We start from the raw sequence: 14,964 nt of genomic DNA on the forward strand, positions 1-14,964 counted from the left end.
CATCCTCATGAATCTACAGCAGATAGTCAATGAGGAATCTAGGGCATAGTCATCAGTCCCCTTAGCCACTGGCAGCTGCTGCAAAATGTGAGTCCCCAGTGGCTCTTGGTGGACCTAACTAACCTGCAGTGGTACACTAGTACTGAGAGCAGCCAGCACCTATCTAGCCCCACACCCTAATTCAGGTCAAACACATATTTGTTAAGTCCCTACCATTTATTTAGAGGGGGGTAAGCTGAGGCTCAAGAAGGGTAGGTAGGATGTCTGAGGCCACAGGACTCAGCAGTAACAAGCGTAGAGTCTACACCCAGGTCAGTCTGACCCTATAGCCAGTGTCCTTTCCATTACCCCTGCCCATGGTAGGGACTGTTGTTGGAAGGCAAGAGGGGCTATGTGGATTGGAGACTATGCAGTGCCATTGTTCTGGGATGGATCAAAGGGTTTGACATGCCAGTGCTGAGCCGTGATTCTGCCTTAGGCTTTGGAAGCAACTGGACATTGGAGTCCTGCAGGAGCATTTCTTTGGGGCAAGAGTGTCTGGACCAGGAAGAAGCCAAGCTCAGAAATGGGCCCCATGGGCAGGTGGTAGAGTTTCTATCTTCAGAGCTCACCAGAAGAGAGCCTGGAGCTGATAGTTTGGGTGCTGGGGCCAGGGACAAAAGGAACTGAGCCTTCTCCCACATCTTCCACTGAAGGTTATTGAGAGGCAATAAGGCCTGATGGTTAGAGCATGGTGCCTAGTGTCTGAACTAGGCTCAAAACAACCCCAACACTCACTCTCTGTGCCTCGGCATCCATGTCTATAAAATGGTCGCACTGCTAGTTCATACCTCTCAAGGTTGTACTTAATGGTGCATGTGAGCCACCTGTCACATCACCTGGCTCAGGGTGGAGGTACGAAAGATGGTAGTCATTGCCACCACCATCACCATCATCGTCATCATCACTATTATTAATTACTTGCTGTTGCATTTCCGTTAGCTGCCTGCCTGGGGAAAATGGAAACTTCAGGCAGGTGCCTTCTACAACGGTAATAACAGTAAACTAATCTCATTTGCCTAACCACTTCTAAGTGTTACTTGATTGACAGGATGGGTTATTTTGGGGAGAAAAATATCAGTCAAGCTCTTGAGTGCACCATCCCTGAAATGTTTCCATGACAATGCACATCTGGATGTCCCTGGGGAGGGCAGTCACTCAGGGAAGAGTCAGAACTGAAGTGAGGAGATGGGGAGGGGGTCCTCCCATTCCTCCTATTTTCTGGCTGTTTGTACAGCCCCAGGTAGGAGGGTTTACATGGGTCATCTCTTTTAAATCTCACCACAGCCCTATGGGGGAAGAACTATTATCCTTATCCCCATTTTACAGGTGAAGAAACTGAGGCTCAGAAAGGTTAAAACTTGCCCGAGGTCAGCCTTGTCAAACCAGAGGAGTAGTACGAGAACGGGGTTTCTCAACCTCAGCATTATTGACATTTGGGGCCAGATAATTCTTTGCTGTGGGGCTGTCCTGTGCACTTAGGTGTTTAGCAACATACTTGACCTCTATCACTAGAGGCCAGTAGTGTCTTCCTCCTCTTCCCAGTTGTGACAACCCAAACTGGAAACATGATTGTGATATGGTTAGATGTGCCCAGTTAATCACCACCAGGTTAGGTAATAATTATTTCTTACATGAGTACAGCACTCTACATTTATAAAGCTCTTCCACAGGATCTGTCTCTTGGGATCCACATGTGATCATGTGACTTTGGCATCCTTAATGGTGATGAGCCTGGAACCTTAGGGAGAGCCCCTTGCATGAGACTCAGGGGAGGTGCTTGGGAAATCAGGATGACACTCAATCATCTAAGCTTGTTGAGCAGATGCATCTCACAGTACTGCCTTGTTTTATGGGCAAGGGAACCCAGGACCAGAAGCGGGGAAGGACTCCTGATGGGCCCCACAGCCTGTGAGCCACAGGGCTGTGTGGGAACCCAGGTAGGTCTGACTCAAGGCCAGCGGTTTCCACTGTGGTCTCTAAGGGCTCCTGATCCCAAAGTCATCTATTTGTTCACACATGACCACCCAGCTCAGCTTGCTGCACCATACCATGGATGTAAGGAGGGGTCAAGGCTGCCTAGAGTCATGGGCACCCTTGCTCAGGACCCAGTGTGGCAGGTGTCAGGCCCTCAGTGACACATAGAAAGGTGGCGTGTTGGGAGGGTTGTCATCTTCCTGGGATTACAGAGGAGAGTGGAGGATATTTCAACAAAAGCAGCTTCGATTCAGTGGGTTGTCCTCATAAGGAAGATGGGGGCCTTACATGGGGCAAGCACAACTTCCCACGCTACATGCATAAGCTACCATGTTTAATCCCCTCAGCAACCAGTAACTCCATCTGCATTTAGAAAGCTAAGGCTCAAAGAGAGACAGTGATGGGCCTAAAGTCACACAGCTGGGGAACAACGGCCGCTCTGTGACTGGAACCCTGATGAATCCATCCCAGGAGCTGATCCCAGGAACTGCACAAGGTCTGCAGACAAAGCTGGAAGGTACCTGGGCAGGCAGTGTATGACCAATGACTGGTAGTAGATGCTGTATGAGTACCCCAGCTCCCTGTCCCTGGATGGGATGACTCTGAAATGAATGTTTGCTGCTGGCCCCCAGCATTCTCCAGTGGAGTACAGCTCCAGTTGCCCAGAGTAGTCATTTTATTATCTACCTTTCCTTCCCTATCTCATGCCCCCACTCCCCTACTGGTGTCTCTTGGAATCACTTCCCAGATAAAGCACTCAAATCCTTGTCTCGGGGTCTGTTTCTGGAGGGACCCACACTATGAGAGTGATGATTATGATAATGTTCGTGGTAATAACTAATACTCGTGGAGTGTTTCCTATATGCTTTACAGACTCTTTTCCCATTTAACACTCCTAAGAGCCCAGCCATGCAGGCATTGTTACCATCATCCCCATCTTACAGATGAGGAACTGAGGCTTGGAGAGCTTAAGTCAACTGTATAAAATCTACAATTATTAATTGTCACAGCCAGGATATAAACCCAGATTTCTCTAACCCTAGAGTCTGAGGATATTCTGTCATACTGTCTCTCGGTTTTCATCTTCTGTTGTCTGTGTGGAGGAGAGGGGAGGATGAGAGGAGGAAGAGCTGTGCATTTGCTGGCCCTGGGGAAAGAGTTTGATCTCAGTCTGGGTTTGTGGCTCCTCTGTGAAGTTTCAGCAGGGAGCTGCTGGACAGCTCCAGGGCTCCAAACGCTCCCCCAAGGAGGGGCAAGAGGAGCCAGGCCCTCCCTCAGGGTCCTGCTTGACACTGCCCGTTGACGCTGCAATGAAATTGGTCAGTATTAATAGAGCACCTACTGCATGCCAAGTACTGTCCTCACAGATTTCAGACATGCCAACAAAGCCCCCAGATCTCAGAAAAGACAGAAATGCTTTGCTATTTTCTCCAACAGTAGAGATGGGAGTGGGAGCCACACTCCTCCATCTGAGATGCCCTTGCATGTATTGGCAAGAAGAATTGATTGAATATGAGGGCATCTCTAACCAGAAGAAAAAGGGACCAAGTGTTATTAAAGTCCTTCCATATTCCTGGAACTACATACACCTTATGTAACGCACGGTTTCTTAACCTCAGCCCTATTGACATTTTGAGCAGGGTAATTGTTTGGTATCAGGGGCTGCGTTATGCATTTTCTGTCACTGGGAAACCCTGAAGGACATGGGGGACTCTAGGGGATGACACAGTTCCCCCATTGTTTCAATGTGTCCTGAGCCGGAAGGTGAGCTTCGCTGTCGTGTCTCCTTTGGACTGGCAGCTCTGAAGGACCCAGTCATCACAATGACAGCAGAATAAAGCTGTGCTAAGTCTGACACTTGAGTTGCAACAGCTCCTTCTGTTGGGCATGGCACACCTACCCGTCTTACCAGAGTCATTTAAGTAAGGAAAGCAGGAGGCAGCCCCTGGATCTTCAAGGAGCCCAGCATGAGGAAATCTCACCTAACCTCCCTCTTAGCATTCAGGCCCCAGCTTCAATGCCACAGCCTTCCAGACGACTGCTTAGCCATCATGGCTGATGTACCCATTCTGATGCTGGTCACATCATATTTTTCTTTTCCCTCATAGCACCTATTGTCAGAAATAAGCTTCCTTAGTTACATGCTAACCTTTTTTTAAATTATATTTATTGATTATGCTATTACAAGTTGTCCCATTTCCCCCCCTTCACTCCACTCCATCCTGCCCATCCCCTCCCTCCCACATACCCCCCCCCATAGTTTATGTCCATGGGTCATACTTATAAGTTCTTTGGCTTCTACATTTCCTATACTATTCTTAACCACCCCCTGTCTATTTTCTACCTATCATTTATGCTACTTATTCTCTGTACCTTTCCCCCTCCCTCCCCCTCCCACTCCCCTGTTGATAACCCTCCATGTGATCTCCATTTCTGTGGTTCTGTTTATGTTCTAGTTATTTGCTTAGTTTTCTTTTGTTTTGGTTTTAGGTGTGGTTGTTAATAACTGTGAGTTTGCTGTCATTTTTACTGTTCATATTTTTGATCTTCTTTTTCTTAGATAAATCCCTTTAACATTTCATACAATAAGGGCTTGGTGATGATGAACTCCTTTAACTTGACCTTATCTGAGAAGCACTTTATCTTCCCTTCCATTCTAAATGATAGCTTTGCTGGATACAGTAATCTTGGATGTAGGTCCTTGCCTTTCATGACTTGGAATACTTCTTTCCAGCCCCTTCTTGCCTGTAAGGTCTTTTTTGAGAAATCAGCTGACAGTCTTATGGGAACCCCTTTGTAGGGAACTGTGTCCTTTTCTCTTGCTGCTTCTAAGATTCTCTCCTTATCTTTCATCTTGGGTAATGTAATTATGATGTGCCTTGGTGTGTTCCTCCTTAGGTCCAGCTTCTTTGGGACTCTCTGAGCTTCCCGGACTTCCTGGAAGTCTATTTCCTTTGCCAGATTAGGGAAGTTCTCCTTCATTATTTGTTCAAATAAGTTTTCAATTTTTTTGTTCTTCCTCTTCTCCTTCTGGCACCCCTATAATTCGGATGATGGGACGTTTCAAGATGTCCTGGAGGTTCCTAAGCCTCTCCTCATTTTTTTGAATTCCTGTTTCTTCATTCTTTTCTGGTTGGATGTTTCTTTCTTCCTTCTGATCCACACCATTGATTTGAGTCCCAGTTTCCTTCCCACCACTATTGGTTCCCTGTACATTTTCCTTTGTTTCTTTTAGCATAGCCTTCACTTCTTCCTCTATTTTGTGATCATGCTCAACCACTTCAGTGAACGTCCTGATTACCAGTATTTTGAACTGTGCATCTGATAGGTTGGCTATCTCTTCGTTGCTTAGTTGTATTTTTTCTGGAGCTTTGATCTGTTCTTTCATTTGGGCCTTTTTTTTTTTTTTTTTTTTGGTCTTGGTGTGCTGGTCTGGATGATTGTTTCTTCTTTATCTCCTTGGTTGTCGGACTTCCATACAGTTCGATTTTCTGTCAGTTCTGGTTGGTTTTTGTTTTTAAATTGTTGTTATCCTTCTTTTGGTTGTGTGAGGAGGCGCAGTGTGTCTACCTATGCCTCCATCTTGGCTGGAAGCCCCATGCTAACCTTTTTTTTACATGCTGTCTCCCAACACCAGATTGGAAGCTCCAGGGGCTGGGACCTCAAGTCCCCAGTGCCAAAAACAGTCTAGCAACTGCACGTAGTAGGTGCTAAATTCATATTTGTTGACCAAATGCATGTACAGATCAATTACTAAGCTGGTGAGTGAGTGAATGAGCTCTTGTCAACATCTCACAATCAGGTAGATAACTTGGTGAAACTAGTAATAACAACAGCTGCCAACGTATGGATACCCCCCCGGGGACCAGGAATGAACCCCTCCTCTCATTCACCCCAAACAGTGGCACACTGGTATATACTTCCTTCTCTTTATGGTAAAATACACATAACACACATTCCCCATTTTAACCATTTCAAACACTTTATTTATTTATTTTTAGAGAGAGGGGAAAGGAGAGAGAGGGGGAGAGAAACATTGATCAGCTGCCTCTCACATACCCCCAACTGGGGATCTGGCCCCCAACCCAGGCATGTGCCCTGACTAGGAATTGAACTGGCAAACTTTCAGTCCACAGACTAGTCCTAAATCCACTGAGCCACACCAGCCAGGGCCCATTTTAACCATGTTAAAATGTGAAACTCAGGGGTTTTAAGTACATTCACAATGTTGCACAACCATCACATTATATAGTTTTTGTCTTCCCAAATGAGAATCCTGGACCCGTTAAGAAGTCATGCCCCATTCCCCCCACATCCAGCCCTGGCAACCACTAATCTGCTTTCTGTCTCTATGGACTTACCTATTCTGGATATTTCATATAAATGGAAACATATGACATGGGGCCTTTTGCTTTTAAGATTCATCCATTTTGTAGCATGTATTAGTACTTTTTTCCTTTGTCTCAACTGAATAATATTCCACTCTATGGAAATCCCACAATTTATTTACCCATACACCAGTGGAGGGACATTTGAATTGTTTCCACTTTTTAGCAATTGTAGTGCTCCTATGAACATTCATACCCAATTTTATTTTTGAACACCTATTTTCTATTCTTTTTGATATCTGCCTAGGAGTGGAATTGCTGGGTCATATGGTATTTTTGTGTGCAACTTATTAAGAAACTACCAAACTGTTTTCCACAGTGGCTGCAGCATTTCATATTCCCATCAAAGGTATGAGGGTTCTCATATCTCAACATCCTTGTCAACAATTATGATTTTCCATTTTTTCATTATGGCCATTTTAGTGAGTGTGAGATTGTATCTCATTGTAGTTGTGATTGGCATTTTCCGGATAACTATTGATGTCGAACATCCTTTCATGTGGTTGTTAGCCATTTGTATTTCTTCTTTGCAGAAATGTCCATTCAAATCTTTGCCCATTTTTGAATTGGATTGTTTTTCTTTTTGTTGTTGAATTATAAGAGATTCTGGATGCTACGCTCTTTTCTAATGTATAGTTTCCAAATATTTTCTCCCATCTTGTGGGTTGTCTTTTCATTCTTGACAGTGTAAATTTGATTAATTCCAATTTACTGATTTGTCTTTTGTTTCTCATGCTTTGGTGTCATATATAAGAAGCCATTGACAAATCCAAGGTCGTGAAGATTTATCCCTGTGTTTTCTTCTAAAAGTTTTATAGTTTTGAGTCTTCTATTTAGGTCTCTGATCCACTATTTTGCGTATATGGTGTGACATGAGGGTCCAACTTCATTCTTTTACATGTGAATATTGTGGTAGATACTTTAATTATCCAGTTAACAGGTGAAAACACAAAGTTTGAGAGGTGTAAATGACTTATTCAATGTCACATGGCCATTGTAAGTGATACTGGAATCCAATATCAGGTCCTAAGCTAGTCCTCTGTCCATCACATCCAAGTGCCCTCTATGATATCCCTTTATTATTTTGTGAACAGGGAGTATGGAAACCACAGACCTAGGAAGTAAGGCGCACATTCTAATCTGGCCCTATGCAAGTTAATTCTCATCTGTGGTTTGTTCCTCTTCTGTACAATGGGTTGCTGGTCTCTAAGGGTCTTTCCTGCTCACACTGCTGATGCCCTGAGAACCTCACACTCCATTGCCCTAATTTCTGCTCTCAGGAGGTTCAGGGGGAGTCCTCCCAAACAGAACTGCTCTTTTGAAAGGAGCTCCCATTCTAGACCTCAGCCAGCCTCTGGAAAACATTCTCAGTATCCCTTGGAAGACACCTGCTGCCCTGAGCAGTCCCATAGGAAAACCACGGAACTGTGGAAAATGCAAGAGGAGTTAATGTGAGAAGGGCTTTCTCCACCTGTTGGCAATTTTCTTCACAAGTGTCATAATGAAGCTATTTGAGAATCAGCTTGCAAAGCACCTGACTCTAAATATCCTGTCACACTCCTCCTTAACAGAAACAGTGCAGCTCCTCCCAAATGCTTAGGGCTAGGGCCTCACCCACAGTGGGGGCTCAATACATAGTTGAATGAATGAATGAACAGATGATGATGACTCCACACATTTTGTTTCCCCTGATTGCTTCAGACCAGGGCTTGGCAAACTTTTTTTTTTTTTTTTTTTTTTGAGGCCAGATGGTAAATATTTTGGGCTTTGCAAGCTATACTGTCTCTGTCTGAACTACTCAGTTCTGCCACTGAAGCACAAAGACTGCAAGACGATGCCTAAGTGAGTGGGTATGGCTGTGTTCCAAAATAAACTTTATTTATGCACACTGAAATTTGAACTTATATAATTTTCATGTGACATATTCTTCTTTGGACTATTTTCTGCCATGTAAAATGTAAAATCCATTTTATATGATAGCTTGAAGGTCATACAAAACAGGAGGTGGACTGTATTTGGTTTAGACTTTTACTTTTTGTTTTTCATTTTATTTTATTTTTCATCTCCCCACCACACCTCCCCTTTGGCAACCACCAGCTTGTTCTCTATATTTATGGGTCTGTTTCTGTTTTGTTTATTCATTTGTTTTGTGTTTTTAGATTCCACATATTAATGAAATCATAGGTATTTGTCTTTCTCTTTCTGACATATTTTATTTAGCAGATACCCTCTAAGGTCCACCCATGTTGTTGAAAATGGCAAGGTTTCCTTTTTATGGCTGAATAATATTCTGTTGTGTGTGTGTATGTACAACATCTTCTCTATCCACTTACCTGTGGATGGACATCTAGGTTGCTTTCACATCTTGTTTATTACTATTGTTGTAGTAATTCCGCAATGAACATGGGGTGCATATGTATATCTTTTCAAGTTAGTGTTTTTTTTTCTTCAGATAAATACCCAGAAGTAGAATTGCTGGACTGTATGGCAGCTCTATTTTTAATTTTTTGAGGAATCTCTGTACTGTTTTTCTATAGTGGCTGTACCAATTTGCAATCCCACCAACAGTGCACAAGGGTTCATTCGCTCACCAACACTTGTTATTTTTTTAATCTTCACCCAAGGATATGTTTATTAATTTTAGAGGGGAGGAGAGAGAGAGAGGGACATCAATGTGAGAGAGAAATAGAGAAGCATCTTTCAGTTGCCTCCTTTACACAACCCGACCACGGATTGAACCAGCCACTTAGGTATGTGCCCTGAGTAAGAATCATACCTGCAATAATTTGGTGTATGGGATGATGCACCAACCAACTGAGCAACCCAGTCAGGGCTGTTATTTATTGATGTATTAATGATAACCATTCTGACAAGTATGAGGTGATGTCTCTTTCTGGTTTTAATTTACACCTCTCTGATGATTCGTAACACTGAGCATCTTTTCATATGTCTGTTGGCCATCTGTAGGTCCTCTTTGGAGAAATGTCTACTCGATCCTCTGACCATTTTTAATTGGATTGTTTTTCATTTTAAATATATATTTTTAGTATTAGAGCAATATGTATTCATTATGGAATAATTAGAAATTAGTGGCATGTAAATAAAGTAAAATTAGAATCATCCATAATTTCAACATACAGAGATTACTACTCCTACTAATAGATATTTATTTTTATCTATCACCTATCTATCTATCTGTCTATCATCTATCTCAGTACTGTCCAATGTGATAACCCACTAGCCACTGCCACTAGTGGCTATTTAACTTAAATCTAAAACTTGATAAACTTTAAAAGTTCAGTTTCTCAGTCAACTAGTGACATGACAAGTGTCAGTACCCACGGGTGGTTAGTGGCTGCCATGTCGGACAGCACAGACACGGAACATTTCTACCATCACAGAAAGTTGGACGGCACTGATCTATCTATAGTCATATGGATTTAACAAAAGTAGGACAATACCAAAAAACTTTTTTGGTGAATATTTTTGTTTGCTTAATATTTTAAGATGACATTTTCATATCATTCAATATTCAACACCTATGCTTTATTGGAGGCATTCTGCCCATGCAACAGATGTCCCTTCAGAGTCCCCGTTATTGTACATTTGTTTCCAGTTCTTTTGCTACAATAAACAAAATGACAGTAAACCACTTTATTACTGAACTTTTGTACCATTTATTGTTTTAGGATAGATTCGTAGAGGTTTAATTACTAGGTCAAAGGGTAAGCTCATGTAAAAATTTTTTTAAAATAGAATACCTACTTTCTCTGCAGAAAAGTTTCGATCATTTGTATTCTCATCACCAATTTATGAAATTGTCCAGTTCCTTTAAATTCCACAAATAATAGTAATTGTAATGATAAAAATGAGACCATTTTGGTAAATGAAATTTTCTCGTCACTTTCACTTGACTTTCTTTGACAACTTCATTTCCTTCTGTGTTTATTGGCCATTTAACTTCTTTGGGTGGGTCTTGGGCAATAAAGGGAATTGTCTTCACAGCTTCAGGGGTGTCTAACCCACGGCTCACGGGCTGAATACGGCCCAGAATGGCTATGAATGTGGCCCAACACAAAATTGTAAATTTACTTAAAACCTTTTTTTTGCTCATCAGTTTTCATTAGTGTTTGTGTATTGTGTGGCCCAAGACAACTCTTCTTCTTCCAGTGTGGCCCAGAGACACCAAAAGGTTGGACACCCCTTGGGGTATAAAGGAAAAATTGCTAGATTTATAGTCCTGGCCTTGTAAAGTTCTGCAAGCAAGGTGATAAAACTAACAAGCCAAAGAAATTGTCAAACTCTCTCAGTTTTAGCAGAACTGTAGATTAATTATATTTTCTATTTGAATTATTTATTCTTATTGTTTCTGTTCTCTACAGTCACAGACCACATTAGGGTACACATGGTTTGTTGAAAGGTTTTATTTATTTGATTGCATTATATTTATCTTAAATTCTTAATTCCTAGGACTACAGTCCTTCCTGTCTAATCTGAGATAAGGCAGCCTGGATTTCTGAAAGGCAGGAAGGGGGAGGTGCTTCAGGGTTTTGCAAGACTGAAGTAGACTAAATAGTTACCTGACAAAACTGAGTGGGGGAAACCAAGCAGTGCTCTTTCTTGGACTTTTAAGGTCTGGGATCTCCATTCAACCATTTATTATGAGCACTTGGGGATCTCATGTTGTTCTGATGGGCAATCTTTCGTCTTTGATTTTACCACTGAGTGAATGTATCATTTTTCCAGATACCTTTAGAAAGCTTAAGGTAAATGGCTATCAGTCATTTACACTTTAGTATTAACTAGTTTTTATACAGCATTTTAATTTTTAATAAAGCACCTTATCACATCTCCGATCTCATTTACGCCCATGAAGGAGTGCTATCACTGGTGTTTCCATTTCTATTTAGAAAATTGAGAGTCAGGGAGATGCAGTGACCTGCCCTAGATCTTGCAGAAGGAACCATAGACTCCTAGTCCAGTGCTCTTTGCTTTGCACCCACAATGCACAAGCTATTTGCCTTCTGGAGCTGGTGGGCCAGGAGGTGTTAAGTGAATTGCAGCTCCGAGGGCTGAGCAGAGGGAGAGAGGCATAAGCTCACTTATTGTAGGGTAGAAGGGGTAAAGGAATGACGCTCTTTCCCTGCATTTCATACGAGCGAGACCTTGTCTGATTCTGACTTTAGGGTTCCAGAGCCTGTTTTCTGGGCTGCCGAGTGCAGTTGGGTTATCTACACTCACCTGCAGTCCCAAGGATCCAGAAAAGGGACAAGAGGTAATTAAGGTCGAGGTTAAATCAATCAATAGAGCCGCCCCCCTTTTAAAGACGGGTTCCCAACCTCCCCCCACCCCTCACCAGATAGGCTCCCCACCGGCTTGATGAGGCTCCTCGGCCGCCTCTTCCACTGCTCCAAGACTTGCTCCCGGCCCTCGTGGTCCCTCCTCAAGGCCCCCCGGCTCCTGCGCCCGTGGAGATCGGACTCTACCCCCACCCCACCTTCCCCCCCCCCCGGGGGCGGTGGCCCGTGGCGGGCATAGTCATTGGCTAAGCGCAAGCGAGGTCCGGGGCAAGTAGCTCTGATTGGCCCGTGCGACTCGGCGGAACCAGGGAGGCCCGCGAGTCGCTGGGGGAAGCGGGGCAGAGACCCGGCGCAGCCAGAACGCAGGGTGCAGATCCCGCAAATCGGGTCCCCGCAGATCGGAGTCCGCGCATCAGAGCTGGGGCCTGGAGGTAAGGGCGAGGCGCTGGGTTGTGCGGGGCGGGCCCTTCTGCGGGGGAGTGGAGATGGAGTCCTTCGGCCCTGCCCCCAGGGAGCAGAAACCCGGCATCTCTCTGAAACATGGGCCTCACCCCCTTGAGACGGTGGTCCTCTCCCCCAAAAAGAGGTCTCTCGCCCTCCAGAGAGTAAATAGTTTCCTTTTTTCTTCAGAGATGGGCTCCTCCTCTTGACCCTGGGCTCTAGAGATAAGGTCTCCCTGATTTACCCCTTGGAATGAAATGTGCCCCCCCCCCAAAGTGGGGTCCAGCTTCCCCAGGTATCTAGGGCCCTCTCATCTCTTTGGAGACTCGTGTCACTTCCCCCTGCCTAAAAACTAAGTTTGAATTTCTTTCCACCCACCCTTCTGAATAATGGGGTCTTCTAAGCACATAGGTAACAGTGTGTTCCATGGAAAATGGAGGCTCCCAGATGTCCTGTGAAATAAGCCTCTTCTTAAGACAAGGACCTCCCAGGGCAGAGAGTCTGCATGTCACCCTCAAAACATGGATGTCTCTGCATCCCCCCCTCAGAAACCAGGCTCTCGTATTTGCCTTTAGAGGTGATTTCCTGCCCCGACCTCTCAAGACCCCCTCCCCACTCATAAAAAAGACATGGTTGCCTCAGACACAACCAGTAAAGGCATATGGGGGATTTTCCCTCTTCCTCCAGGAAAGATGTTCAATGAGGGGCTTTTATACTCAGAAACAGGGCAAGGGTCTAGATACACATCCAGACCAAGTTACCCCACGTTTTTCCACCCCTATCTAACCCTTTTACACAAACCCCATCCCATTAACACCCCATATCCACCCCTCCCCACCTCATCTAACGCCATGCGTCCCCAGCTGTATTGCCACACCTCACTGCTCCACTTAATTCCATCCATCTTCCCTCACCCTAGCCGGAGATAAGACTAGGAGAAGAGGGTTAATAAGAAGGCCCAGTGACTGAAGCCCTTAAAACTGGGGTCCTGAGCGTAGAGACTCTTCTAGGAGCCTCCAAACTCTGACAGCAGAGATGACCTCTAAGATAGCAGAGCTATCAGGGACTCCAACTCCCCCCACCTCCCACCCCAACACCTACTCACCCCCACACACCCAAAGGACTGCATTCCGAATATCCTCCCCAGAGGCACTCCTGGAGAAGAGGGTGTCCATGCAGAGAGAAGAGCCCCAGTTTGCTCCCTGGGGCTGCCCCTCCCCACTCAGCTCCTTGGGCATTGCCCAATGGAATTCCCCAGGTGCTTGACCAAGGGAGATGGAGGCTGTGGGAACCATCCCATGGGCTGCATATGGTGTTGGCTTTACTGACTTGATGAAGCTGGTCTAAGGGACAAGATGATGGGGACTTGAAACAGACTGGGAACAGCTTTTCTCCAGTGGGCCAGATTGTGGGGACTGGGAAGAGAAAGGAAGGAGCTCTGCCTTGCTCTTTGGAGCTGCCCCTGCAACCTGGAGTATGGAGAAATGTGTGTTCTGGGTGCCCAAAGAGGTCAGCCCTGGGGAGAGAGAAATGGCCCAGTTCTGGAGCCCTAAGACCTCAAAGGGCTTCTGGATCAAGAACCTGCCCCTTCCCTTGACCATTAAGCAAACACACACAAAGAGGGGAAGAGACTTGCTCAAGGTCACCCGGCCAGTGGGTGGTGGCAAAGCTGGTCACAGCCTCTCCAGGGTTTGGGGGTTCCAGGTCCTGGACACTACCTCCAGTCCTCACATTTACAACCCGGACCACTGGGTGCTGCTGTCCGCTCTTGTCAGAGGAGGTGCTGAGGCACTGCCAATGTCACGCAGCTAGGAAGGGACAGAGCTGGATCTCAGCGCCATCCCCAAAAGGCCACCTTGTAAAATCCATTCCTGGGAGTTTTCACTTTACTATTCACCCTGTGTGCTATTTTTATTGAGCCCACTGCCAAATTTAGGCTTGCCAAGATCCAAGTAGACCCAGGGCAGCAAATAAGATTGGTTGCCATATACTGGAGCCAAGACTCCTGCAGGACCCTCAGTTGCATAGCTATGTTTGCTCCAGAAACTACGGACGGGATCCGAGGAAGTCACGTCCCCTTCCTTCAGGGCCTCTTCCCTGTCAGTCCCTAGACATCCTCTTCGGCCCTGAGTTTCCTGCAACAATCTCCCATCCCTGCTCAAAGCTCAGCTTCTTTTCCTGAGGCATTGGATGGGGGACACGAGCTGGGACTCTGGCCTGTCATACTCCAGTGTAGAAGAGCAGCCCAGTTCACGGCGCCGACGTGGATGTTTACAGCATGAGGAGGGACCATGGCGCATAGGGGTCGAGAGCTTGGTCTCTGACCCCTCTTATCTGGGTCTAGAGCCCAAACCTGCTCTTTGCTATGTGATCTTGGGGACATTAGCAAGCTCTGTGTGACCTGATTCCCTCAGTGTCCTTATCAGAGTAAAATGAGTTAATCTTCATAAAGTATATATAGCACACAGTAAATGGAAACAACGATTATGACTACAAGCCCAAACTCATACAACCTCTAAAATGGTAGGGAGGTTGGGCTTTTAGGTAAAACTTAAACCTGCCCTGTAGATAATCTGCCAGGGGCCAAGCCAGTGAAAAGTCAGCTGACACTTGGAGACAAGAATGACAGCTGCCCAGAGAGACAGTGCAGTATATGGAACAGACTACAGCCCCTAAAGTCAGATGGAGCCAAAAGTCAACTCCTGGCTACTGCTGGCTGGGGGACCTTGGGCAAGTCATTCACCTCTCTGAGCTGTAGTGTGCTTGAATGGGGTTTGTTGTAAGTAAGGCAGGCATCAGGTTAGAGACAGGTCTAGAGC

At 45.2% G+C, this 14,964-nt stretch overlaps 1 protein-coding gene across 1 annotated transcript in view; it reads left to right on the forward strand.

Moving 5' to 3' along the window:
* Positions 1-12,000: 12,000 nt before the first annotated feature.
* LOC112298387 (4-aminobutyrate aminotransferase, mitochondrial) overlaps positions 12,001-14,964 on the forward strand; it is an 80,445-nt gene continuing 77,481 nt past the window's right edge. The window contains exon 1 of the mRNA XM_024553350.3: positions 12,001-12,135. The gene's annotated coding sequence lies outside the window, so the exon portion shown is untranslated. The remainder of the gene's footprint in view (positions 12,136-14,964) is intronic.

The sequence above is a fragment of the Desmodus rotundus genome, chromosome 1, assembly GCF_022682495.2.
Source record: "Desmodus rotundus isolate HL8 chromosome 1, HLdesRot8A.1, whole genome shotgun sequence".
Lineage (NCBI taxonomy): Eukaryota > Metazoa > Chordata > Mammalia > Chiroptera > Phyllostomidae > Desmodus > Desmodus rotundus.